Here is a 13365-nt window from a genome sequence, read left to right on the forward strand (position 1 = left end):
GTACAAATATACGCTACCGTACTATCACTCTCCATGCTTGCTGCTACTCCTTGCGGATATACCCTACACATCATTGTTTATGGTTATTTACGTTACGTGAAATATATACATTCAAGAATCATGAATGACTCTTCCTTCATTAAATTGACGTCTTCCGGAACACATAATATGACAGTGGCTGCCACCATGTCAGCCAGAGCTCCAGCTAGAGATTTATCTAAATCATGCGCATTAGAAACGTTTGCTTACTTATATAAGTCCCACCTCCTTAACGAGGGAATTTCCAACTCCTTGAAACTGTGCATGAGCTTATCCGTGGGCCGAAGTAGGAAAAGTGATCAAAAAATGAAATTTCGTTGCAAAGTCACGGGGTCTACATGAAACCCATTATATTTTATTAGCAATATGTATTATTTTCCAAAATCAGTTGTTCCCAAGCGTCAATGTTGCACATTAATGTTTTTATGCCAAAATGGCGGCAATTCCCCCATACATATCCTGCACAAAATAGAATAGGCCATAAATACCGTAAAATTGATCAGAAGGAGAATCTACCTTCATGTTGAGGTTCCGCCGCCTATTTTGAACATATGTGGAATGATAATTTGTTAAGTGTGGGGGGGGGGGGGGTCTACTGAAAGGTCATAAAGCACTAAAAACAGGATAGAGGGCGCTGTCCATTTCAGTATATCAGAGCATTGCATACTGCTATGCGAAAAATTATAATTAAAATTACTTCGCGATGCTTTTCTTTGTAATAACATGGAAAATCTGTCATAACTTCTGATCATGTGCCAAACATCATTCTCCCCAGCCCAAACCTATGCACTGCAATTCCCATACCTATGTTTGGTAGCTGGACATGGATATATTAAATGGTGCTTAAAATCCTACCCCTCTCCAAAATTTCAGAGATTGAAGCCCATCTTGAATTGAAAATATTGAGGCAAAGTTAAGGGTTTGGGAATGTGTGGGGAAGGGTGAGGTGGTGTAAGGAGGGGATATGTGTAAATCTAGTTTATAAATGAGGAAAGCATATGGGAGTGAGGCTCCAATGTAAACCATAAAGTGTTAAGAAAAGAAGGCGAGAAAGGTGTGTTAGTTTCAGTTCTGAATTATATTATTATCGCAAAAGATCTTTTTTATAATATTTTCTTTTCTTTTTACAGTTACTTTATAAGAGCCAATACCTTATGAATGGAGAAGTGTAACTAAAAACAAGCATTTAGCATATTTGGTCAACGGCATATATGAACAGTGACAGTATTCTAGTAATTGTTACACTTTTTCAAAAAGACATGCAACATGCACTGAGTGAGTACATTATGTGGTACAATGATAATTATTTTTATATAATCATTCAGAGAGTCAACTGAGTTGGAGATTCCTTGGAAAACAAGATTTTCAAAGCTAACAACACTTTTGACCGAAAGAGATTTAATAGGTGTGCCTACATGCAAGTTTGAAAATGTACTTAAATACTAAAATATACTGTACTAAAATATTATGTGTACAATCCAAGACATCACAGGCACACACAATCACCAGTGCATAAATTTCTTTTTACCAATATTGTTAAACTGAAGTAACAATTGAAAACATTTACTATATATATCTAGTAGCTACAGTATGTATACATTTTCATAGAACAGGACCTATGAAGTACATTGTAAATATTCATGAAAATTTGCAGGAATTTAGACATGGCAACTTTCCATCATGTCGTCTCTCATGCAGAATTGCAAATTTGAAGGTCTTGAATAATATGACTACTGGAGGCAGAATGTGGCCACTGTGTAGTGTGTGGATGGATCGCAGCAGCTTTGGGGCAGGTCCTTGATTCATTGATTCTGTTGACAGAGCAGATGAAGATTTATTTAATATGTATTTGTGATACACTAATGGGCTACTTTACTTCACCTCATGTAATTATGTTGCTTTCAATTACTTCAATGTTGCATAGCTGATAGATAGTTTAAAAAGAGATATGCAACATTACAATAAATTTCCACATTAATTAAAACAGTGTCTGATAAAGCTGAAATAAAATATGCTAACTTATGCTGCATACCATGAGTTTTGCAAAATGATTATTCTATATTAATTTTTTACTTTACAATTCAAATTATTTCCTCCCCTCTTCCCCTCCCTTATTTACGTTTAAACAGAACATGTACCTGAATTTACATTGAAATACATTTAAGTAGCAAGACGGTATGCATGTCTGTTTTACTTACCGAACCATGTGTCGTTTTTGTCAAAGATATGTTCACACATAGAAAGGGACTACAAGCAGTTATGTATGTTAAAAGAGCAACGTTTTGCATCATTACAGTATCATAAGTTTCCATATAGGCCTATCTTCCAACACGTACATAATTGCACTTTATTTGAGGCAACAGATGGAAATCTTACCTGATTGATCATTGTGTGAGAAGTCTCCAAAATCTGCAGTATCAGTTTGAGCTGGTAAATCCTCTGCAAGACAGAAAATAAAGAAAGAGATTTTTACAACAGTTTTGTTGTATTAAGCCTAGGATGACGATAATATATTTACTTTGTGATTACGATTACTTCAAGGCCTGTATCCAAGAATAGGGTTGTAACTGTTCAGTTGGTTAAACTTGTATTAGTTCAAAATATATATATAAACAAGGCATCTTCAACAAGAAATACAGCATATTTCAAAGACCATACCAAGGGGAAAAAACTTTGAATTCATTGCAAAGTTTTACCAGCACCAGCAACCCACTTTGTTCCTGTGACAAATTGTACACAGAACGTACACCCAGCCAACCTTTTTGTTTCAGCATAGCCTGGACTTTGAATAACAGTTTAGTCAACGTTAGAAATTAGCTAGAGCTGTGAACATTTTTTACAGCGTAGGCCTAGGCTAGTTGAGAACGACTGTGGTTACTGTAACGGTACGAACTCGAATGACGCAGTTTCCAGTCGAATATTTCATTCATTTTCAAAGTAATATTTCAAGAATACTTTAATACAACTCACCAACTGATTGTGTAAGTTTAGATATAGTCCTGGAGATTTTGGATACGTCGGTAAACTTCATATAACATTGCCGATGATACCGGCACCTTGTTGAGTCCAACGTCAAGTTGAGGTCTGCATTTTCAGAAAGAAATAGTATTGGCAAAATCCCTTAATTCTCCACCTCAACCCTCCATTCCTTAGCACATCTGATTACTTTAGCTTTGGAGATATTGGTTAATGCAGTCACTTTCCCTGAGGCTGTCTTTGAAACATGGATAATGCATTCTAATTTCATTTTCGTTCTGCAGGTCCGCCTTATCACTAGTTGACGCCATGTTCAAATGTTGCCAGGTGTTGAAAAGTATTGCGCAAGCCTGTAGACGCGATTGTGATTGGTTACTCGTGACATCATAAGCTGTATTTTCGCCTTATAAACTCTCTCAAATTTGATTAGAATGGTAACGGTTATTAATAAAAACTGCAAAAATGTGCACGTTAGACAACTAGGAACAATCGATAATGGTGATTTCATATTATTTTCATAATTATAATGGCATTTGTTGGTAGTCCTCTCTCTGTTGCAACGAACTTAAACGATTTTGGACTTCGACCCACGGTCTATATGAGGAAGTAACCTGTTCATGTGCTTATAACACTACGTATATGAACTGATTTGGACGTAAGTTTCAGTTCCACGTGTGTTTCTGTTTGTCTGGATTTAAAATCAGGCTGGCACGTCCTTGGTAAGCTATTAAATTATTTAATGTCCAACTGTCACGGGATTATAAACCTGTCGCTGGAAGCGTGCATCGCTTGATTCGAGTCATTTTACGATACACGCATGGTAGACTGTAGGCCTATAGACATACCCCGATAAGCATTCGCATAGGAATAGCCCTATCCTTTACTATACCCTACACTGTAGCCATCTGTAAAATTACGCCTACGCAAGCCTAGCAAGGTAATGAAAACACCGTTCGAAGTTAGGCCTAGCTTACTACTCATTATTCTATGGCAGTAATGGAGACTTAGGCAAAAGAACAAGATCTTGCTTGGCCTAGTTTCGGAATATGTTTAACATGTTACTGTAGGTCTAGGCCTAATTACTTTTTTTTAAACAAATGTTGGACAGGTAATACATGGTCATTCCATATTAAATCACCAGATTTTGGAGCATGTTGTAGCTCGCAATTATTTGAAAAATTCCCAAATTTATTGTATGATTGGAACACCAGTCAGAAATCAGACTGCGACTTTTGACCGTTATTTCGCAATCATTAAACACTTCGCAAAACCGGTGAAATGCATTGTGGGAGCTTAGCCCACTATATTAGCTCACTATATTTTAGTACACTGCAGCTTAGATATCGTCTAAAAATCCGTTTTAATACATATTCATAAAGCAGCAATCGAATTGCTTGAAGCAAAACTTTGAAGAAAAGAAGTTGAATATTCCTTAAATATCTGTTTGCGACTATGTCGGACTCACGATGTGGATGAATTTCGGAAATTTCTTTGCCTCGGCTTGAAAAATAAAAACGAAACGTGAGTAAAAACCTTTTACCTTTCGAATCGCACATTTAACGTTTTCAAGGAGATACTACCTCCATCGTCCGGTCGATGGTATAAAACAAATGAAACAATGATTTGGGGCTAAATTCGGAGTTGTTCCAGCATTCTGGGTTGAATTAAAGTGACTTTTGTAAGGTTGCTCTTGATCACCGGCATCAACGTATCCTATCGTGGTTAACTGCAAATGTACATGTGTATGCACATTACCATAGCGTGTAGCCTAGGTTTACAGTTTTAAGTATTCTACAGTGCAGTGTATTAATATTACGGAACCGTGTGTTTATGAATTATGATGTTAGACATTGTTTACGAATACAATGTCGTTTCCTTGAATTTTGGAGGACTTGAGCTGTTCAAAGTAGGGTAGTGCTAGTACTGTAGTGACTGAGCAGTAGGACCCTACAGTAAAACTACACAATACTAGACCTATGCTGGTATTATTAGTGTACTACTGACTTCTGCCACTGGTGGTTGTCAGCACTGACAATACCTTCATGCCCAGTACATATGATAGTACTTGAAAATTAAATAAGCTTATATTAAAAAAGGTACTGCCTTGGTCGGCTCTGGTTAGTACTAAGTAGTTTTACCCTTGTGTGATTTTATCAGGTTTACCTAGATACATAGGCTCACCTGCTAATTCTGGATAAAGTCACTGTAGGCTACATTGCAGGTTGGTCAAGTCAGTGACAAGTGAACATTGGTTCTCTACTTTGTCCAAAGGATAAGGCAAAGGATAAGTCTGCACTGAATTTTCCTACAGTGTTCGCAACGCATTTTGGTGGTATTCTTTTGTGTGTGAATTCATATTGCTGTTATTTATTTATTTTTTGGTTGTGCATGTGCCTGTTTCACTTTGTTTCGAAGTTCTTCACCCTGTACTGCTGTATGTCTCTGTCATTTTCAGAGAGAAAATGCATTTACAAGTTCCACTACAATGTTATGTAATATGGGCTTGTTGCAAGTAGTCTCTGCCTGTTGCATTTAAAAGCAATGTGAAGTCATTCGTCATGTGACTTTATATATTGTCTCCTATTATCCATCGTTCTGTTAACATTTATTTTTGCTTTCTTTCATTTTCAGGGCTCTTTCTGCATCTGCGGGTTGGATTCTCCTATGTGGGCACTTGGGATATAGTACATGCATCAATATTCGAGAAAATTGTAGCCTGCAATTACTTCAAGTTGCTTCCTTAATGTGTTTGTTTTTACAATATTCACAGTTTCAACACATATGCAAAGTGTAAAATAAAAACCCAACCATATTATCTTCATTGTCTTACATCATGTGGCAAATATTGATGCAATTGCATGTGGTTGTTTTTGTAGGTCCAGGTTGAAATAATGTTGCGGTGGACTGGAAAGTCAATTGTGCATCTTTTGTTCCTTGCAGAAAGTACACGAACCTAAGCATTCAATAAGGCCCAGGTTGATGTTTGTGTTTATGCATATGTGACACCTACCTTCGATAATTCTCTATGTAGACACAATCTAATGGGTATAAGTGACCTGTTGTTCTTGCTACTTGGTCACAGGGTCAAACATGACAAATTTCAAATAATGACAAGTACCATTGTACTGGATCTTGATGTGATGTTGTTTGGTGATAATATGTACATGTTATAGGGAGTAAATAACCCTATTGTGTTGGTACTCATCATGAATACTAATGAGGCCACAATTTCAAAGTTAATGCTTCAAAAATATAGTTAGTGCCAGCAATTGGTGTAACTGCATTGAGACATTGCAGTTGTTGGCTGATGACAGGTAAATGATAATATTTGGTATATTGATTATGTATATTAATGAGGGGATGTGTCCTAATACTAATTTGCAAAACTAAGATTGGGTAACCCTATACAGTAATATGGCATATGTTCAACAAGGTATAATAAATATTTTAATTAAAGCTTGTTTCAACAGACTACTAATTAAGTCATTTCCAGTCAAGAGTGTAAAGTAATGTGTTAGTTCACATACAATTTTTTCCAAGTCAGATCAATTTGCTGGTCCTTGAAGAAATGCAAGTCGAGAAATTGTGAAAGTTTGGCTATCGCACAGGTTGTTACACTGTTACTTCACCCTGAATTTTCTCGTTACATATTTGCTGACACCTCATAAACATCTTAATGAATGTGCTTGCTAAGAACAGAAGTACAATGCTAAAGTCAGTTTTGTCAATCTCACTCACATTAACCTACCAAACAATTATTTTTTCATGAGTGTTTGTTCATTGAGCATGAAACATATAGCCTTTGCTTTGGCCATACCAAACAGTTCATGGAAGACATAGTCATCCAATTCTTTCATTTCACCTTTTAACTTACATTTATGGAAAAGTGTCTTTACACTGAATCTTTCGTGTTGCTTTGAAGTGTTTCGAATGATTTTTAAGGTAGTCAGTATAGGCCCCAAATTATAGCACGCTATAATTGCTAGAAGTTTTCAAAAAGTACTTTCCTTGAGGTCTTTACTCTCCAAATGGTTCTCAGACATTTTGAGGAACACAAAAGGTGACTGAATGTCCCAGTGAGGAAAATTCCCTCGAAGGTTGTTATACAAACAGTTTAAGAATTTTGACCAAAGGTGAACAGTCTTTAATATCTAGCATTTTTGTGGCAAATACAGCAAACCTCTAATGGTAACATGTATGTTTATGTGTTTCATATAAATTTAAAATTGAGGATTCCTAATGAGCAACTATCAAAAAGTATAGTGTGTTCATATATTAGATGAACAGCTTAGTACAAACTACTAAGTATTGTTTACCTTTTCTCTAATTTATGACAGAAGTAACTCTTTTAATGTTTCTTTGTACATTTATTTTAAGGCAATCAGTCTTTCAGGTAAATGACATTTTCCTCCAATAAAAGAGAAATTCCTTTACAATTGGTTTTCTATTTGATTCTTTGTTTGTCAAAGGTGTCAGATCTTGTACCTCATACCACATGTCCATAAGACTACTAATATTTACAGCTCCTTAAAGACAAACATGCTATTCTGCTCCTCTGTACCGTTAAATGCAGTCTCTTGCAAGAGAGTTGTTTCAGATATGCAGTTGCACATACTTATCCATCCCTATGCAAGTTATGCTACAAGCGGATACCTCCTGTGGGTGTTGGGGGGGGGGGTGTTCCAATCACTATACTTTGACTTCACCTCTCATGGGATGCTAAGGAATATGCAGTGCAATGTTACTATGATTAGGCTAAGCACATGAATTCGCTATAGTAACCACACCCCACTCTTTGAATCGCATTCTCAAGTTTTCATAAGGAGTGTGATGTAGTATGCTAAGCACATCACTTGTCTGAGATCCCCCGCCACATCCCCAGCACACACCATCGTTTAAACGTGCAATTGAAAACGAACCAGGTGTTTGAACATCGGCTGCTACGTAGTGCTTACGAGTATCCCTACGAACCGTGGAAACGTATTGAAAGTAGAGCTGGATATGAAGCTAACTTCGTTACAAATTCAGTGATAGTTGTCTAACATCACTCAGTGCCGTGTGGACTGAATTTTGACGGGTTGTTTTCTAGCAAACTGAAATTTGACAAATGTTTTCATTTGTGGTATGGATTTATCCAAGCAAAAACCTATAAAACCTTTTACATCTGCTAAAATCGATGAAGTATGTACACTGGCTTCTGCGTTGTTTCATTCCAGCGCATACGCTGTGTTAAATGTAGAGCTGTAATATTAATTTTTGAAGTTGTTAAGTTGCTCCGATGTACAAAAGAAGTCGTCTTTGACAGCCAATAACTCTAAACGCGTCATGTTGAAAAAATCTGATATATTTTTTTTCTGGGAGAGATATAGTACCACCCTGTTTGTACAAAAAAATTCAGGGGGGTGTTTTGCTTAATTTTGAAATAAAAAATCCACAAAATTTGCGATTTTTACAAAAACAATGTTTTGATCCTGGGTATTGTATTTCAAGGACCTTCAATTTAATACTGTGCAGTTTTTAATTTCATATAAACAAAAACTATTTGCAATGTACCTGTCTGTTTCTGGTTTAATTCATTTAATTAAAAGACTTTACTATAAAATGAATATCAAACAGTACATACATGTACAGTACATACATACATACATGTACTGTGTGTACATGTACAGTGTGTATTTAGTGTTATGTGTAAACATTGTCTTCTGGCACTCATTGTCCTTATCCAAATGGATCTCCACCAAACATGATAGTAGCCCAGCCATTTCCACTATATTATCGTGCAGATTTCAATGTCATATAATTTTTGGAGAGGGTGCAGCAACAGTCATCCGTGATTTGACACGGAATACCCATATGTAAGCCTTTACCAGAAATAATGCTGATAAGTTAAGTAACTTATGCCATAGAGAGAAAAGTAGTGGCTCCAAGTTTGAAATACGTACCAACTCATCATTCCCTTACTAATGTTGGGACGCGGCCAAACGGGAGAGGGAGGTACTGGGTAAGCCCGTCGGTAAAGATCGGTGACAACAATAAAGGCGACAATCTGATGTTAACGTTAACGTCTTCTTTTATTTAATAAGGGAGGAAAAACAGCTTCAACCCAACACGATCATTTAAGTATCGGATCCAGAGTAACGGATGACATCAGCCTAGCATTGAATGTTGGAGTACACAGAACCAAACATCTTATCTTACAAATCTTATTTGATATCGAAACGCAAAACCTTCTCTTTGACTTCTGTTACGATACTTTCACTTTACTTTGTTCGTTTATTTGGAAACCCACACTCGGAATGGCTGGGATGCACCACGCTAGCGTGCCTTCCAATCAGCGGAGTAATACAGTTCGCATCACTACCTACAAACTGACGGAGTAATGTACATGTATACCATGCCGTTACTACATTAACTGTAGTACGATACTATTTATGTAGGGTGAAGAGGGTGTCCAGCAATTGGTCAATAGTGATACCCCCTTGAGGATATAGAAGTAGTACCAAGCTCTGAATATTCAAAACTTCACCTCACTACACTAACTTAGTCTATGTCACGGGTACCCCCGACATTTGTCAAACAGTTATATATTAAAAGAGAAAACCACGGCACTGACACAGTGGCAGTCTAGACCTGGTCTAAGCTATACTGTAAACTAAAGTTTTAATTTAACAGTAAAATACCGGCAGCGAGGATTCCGGTGGGGCGACGTACTTTAACAGTTGCCAGTAGAAAACATGAGGACGTTATTTTACGAATTAGGTTACAGCTTCATCATATGATTTTTTTCGTGCACATTAAAGAAATATCACTATAGTCTTCCATTGCGCACAAGCCAATGTTTTGTCAGGGTTCATTATAACTACAGTAAGTATGGCGCAGTCCCGTAGAGCTATATTTAAGTGCATGTTTGCATTGAGGACTGTGGAGACGCAAGTTTTTCTGAGCAGATACAAATATTTTTAAGACATTGCGTCCCGCGGGCACAAAATTTAAAATCCTGGTAACCTAAGTTACCTTTGGTTGTGTTCAAGAACCCGATTGATTCTGGTGGAAGTCAAATGAATGTATTAGCGCAAGAGCATTACTGATCACTTGAAGATAGTAATGGCCAACACTTCAAAAATCTTGTAGGCAAATGGAATAAAATATAGCAAGGTCAACCACTATGACAATTGGTTTTGGATTTTTGTCATTAGTGATGCAATTTTACTACCTGATCATGTTTGTTTTGTATTATTGTATGTTCATGTAATTACATCAACGGCACATTTTCATGTACCTTTATTGTCACTAAGTAAAATATGGTCGTCGTATGTGGTAATCAGTGTGTCATTCCATATAATTGTACTCTGAATAAATAAAACTATTTAAGACATGTGCAAGAAGTTAATCTCGCTCTGCGGATTAATTATAATGATCTGTTGTAGGTAGGTTTTAACTCATTTGACATGACGATATTTCTTGCGATTACATTGATGTACAGTAAGCCAGAATTAGATCTACCAACTTTAAAAGTGGAATATTTGCTTTCTCTTACAGGGTTGTGCAGTAGTTTCAACTTGTCAACCAATTTTAACATTCTTATTGGGATATGTAGTCTGTTGTGACTGGTTGCAAACTTTTTTAATCCGATACTTTGTACAATGTAACGAACTGGCAATATATATCTTGATAATGTGTACATGATGTAATTATTTTTTTTCTTTTGGCAGAACGTGACATGGCTGGAAGGGACGTTAATCCATATGGTATGAATGTGAATTAGTAAATTACTTGCATAATTGTCTTGTAAATCGTTTTCATTCCAATGCTAACAACAATATTTGTACACAGAAACAATAGTATATAATTTATAATGGACCACATGGAGAGCCTCCACAACTGCTTCACCACAATTGAATACCAAATTATTCTCTGGTATGTGATGCTTGCTTCTAAACACTGTAACTCAAATAATTCATTGTAGATGAACTTCTCACTTGGTTTGTGAATTCATCTTATTAACTACATGGTCATTTGATGTCAACAGTGGTCAAAGTCCGAATACCCTGTAAAAACTACAGGTATAAGTTAAAACAAAGTGCATCTTTGTTAAGGCTGATTTGTGTACAAAAGCCTTCTGGAAACTGGATGGAATTCAAGGTCATTTCAGATTAACAGTCAATACTCTAACCTTATTTTAATGGATTTCAAAGGTCATGCGAGGTCAGCCCAAGGCAAAGTATGAAAACATTGAAAATGCAAAATTCCAGAAGTGAATCTTGATGAACTTCATAATTTGCATGGGGCTCCACATTAGTCAGTAAAAGAAGCTTGAATGAATTTACTTGACTGTGGTGGGTCCACATTATTGCAAGAACCTTGCTGATCACTTGAAGTCGGTAATAGTGTTACTAATTAATGTTCGAATACAAAGTGTTTGTTTGTTACAAAGCATCACTTAGGGAACTGGCTTTCTGCTTTTTGTATTGGAGCCATACAGAACAGATTGAATCCATTCTCCAGCTGTCCCATGGAAACACCCTCTTTCATGAATAATTATGTCCAGAGCAATAATGTGAAACTTAAACGAAACATCCTGTCTCCAATTCATGATGTGTAACTCAGGGTTTACAATCTTGCAGCACAAGTTGGCAGTAAACAGTCTCTAGAACTCTGATAGGCAGTGTGGCCCTGTATTAGGTAATCACCTCGCACGCTATTTGTGCATTTGAAAATGGTAATTTAGGGTCCGGTACTCAGGTGTTAGGAGTCCTTGAAATTATATTCTTCGTCACATTTACGCATGCTGCTTTTTGATTCTTTGCCGGAGGTGAAAGGAATGTGATGGAGATGGCATGTGTGTGTATTTGACACTTGTGGTCAACAGTTAAGTATAGAGTCTGAAAACCTTCTAAACATGATAACTGTAGAAGTACATCTTTCTTGAACTTTGTCCTTAGTATGTAGATTCAGCTTGGTGAGTACAAGGACCCTATTGAGATTGGTCTAGGTGAAAAGTGGCATGAGGTCAAGGTATGTTAAAGTCTGAAAAACTTGTGAATATGATACTCCAAAATAAAACTACAATTAATCTGTGAGATCTCCGATTCCATAATGTTCTTTTGGTGAACATAGATTAACATTTTCCGTTCAGTCTGTTTGATTTAAGCACTCAAGTTGCCCATTTTTTTCACCCTTTGGCTTCCAGGGGTCAACAGGTTGTCCCACATAGTCTCAAAAAAGCCATATTCTCTGTGATTTAATCTAGATGACTTTAGCAGTAGGTTGTGAGAATATTTCACAGTGTATTTTGTCATGTAATTCTCATACACTAATGCAATCATTAAAGGGATAGACGGGGTACAGAGCTGATTTGCTAGCACAAGATTGGTAAAAGAAAATGACCATAATTTGCCCATACATCTATGTGTCTATTTATACATATTGGAAGACTCCTTTCTGGATATTGAATCATTTTGGAATAAAAATGCTATACTGTAAAATCCTTGCAAGTGAATTAATTGATTGATGCCCACAAGGGATTGCTACAATAAAGAGCAAGAAACCTGATCAATTCTGTTTCTCACTTAATTCTTGTACACTTAACTCACTTGCTCCACGTTAGTCAAATAGTTATCTGTGAGTTCTCCAATTCTGTAATTTTCTTTTGGTGAACATAGTTTTATCAATATCAGTACAGTTTAGTGAAGGGGTTCTCTACCATAGGTCTTCCACACGACATACCGTCATCCATGACATAAAAACCACCTTCAAACAGTTGATACTCTTGTGTTAGGTGATTTAAACACTAAATTGGCTATTTTTTCACCCTTTACTTCAAGAGATCAACCAGTCTCAAAATTGGCCATATATGATCTAAAATTCATACTAGATGACTTTGGCATTGGCAGGAGATTGTTAATGAATTTCATAATTTATAAGTAGTATCAAGTAACTCTCATTCATTAATTACAAATTATTAAGGATGGTTGGTGGCAAAGCTGATTTGCTAGCTGAAATTTGGTGAAAGGAAATGTCCATTTGCTCATACACCTATGTGTCTATACTTCACAAAGGGAGACTGTTCATTCTTGATATTGAAATATTTTGGAATAAAAATTCTACACTTGAAAGTCCAAACCAGTGAATATATTGGGTTCATGTCTACTATGGATTGCTACAATCAGTAGCTGGAAACCTCTGATCTTTTCTGGTTCTCCTTTAATTCTAGGACAAATTTAAGTCACTTGCTCTTTATTTGACAGATAGTCATGTGGAATGTTTAGCAAATTGTTTGCCAATGAATCACAAAGTCAACTGACTTCCTGGTTCCTCTTATCTTTTGGTCCTTTTACAGTATATCTTGCT

The 13365-nt window shown here is 36.5% G+C and overlaps 1 protein-coding gene and 1 long non-coding RNA gene across 25 annotated transcripts in view; one reads left to right on the plus strand and one right to left on the minus strand.

Moving 5' to 3' along the window:
* The window catches only part of LOC139983324 (uncharacterized), a 160919-nt gene that overhangs the window by 72824 nt on the left and 74730 nt on the right, over nt 1–13365 (plus strand). The window lies entirely within an intron of this gene.
* LOC139983363 (uncharacterized) lies at nt 616–3730 on the minus strand. Its single transcript, XR_011798631.1, has 3 exons — nt 3010–3730; nt 2416–2478; nt 616–1850 (listed from the first exon to the last, which is right to left on the minus strand). It is a non-coding gene; the product is annotated as an uncharacterized lncRNA (long non-coding RNA).

This window comes from Apostichopus japonicus, chromosome 16, assembly GCF_037975245.1.
Source record: "Apostichopus japonicus isolate 1M-3 chromosome 16, ASM3797524v1, whole genome shotgun sequence".
Taxonomy (NCBI): Eukaryota; Metazoa; Echinodermata; class Holothuroidea; order Aspidochirotida; family Stichopodidae; genus Apostichopus; species Apostichopus japonicus.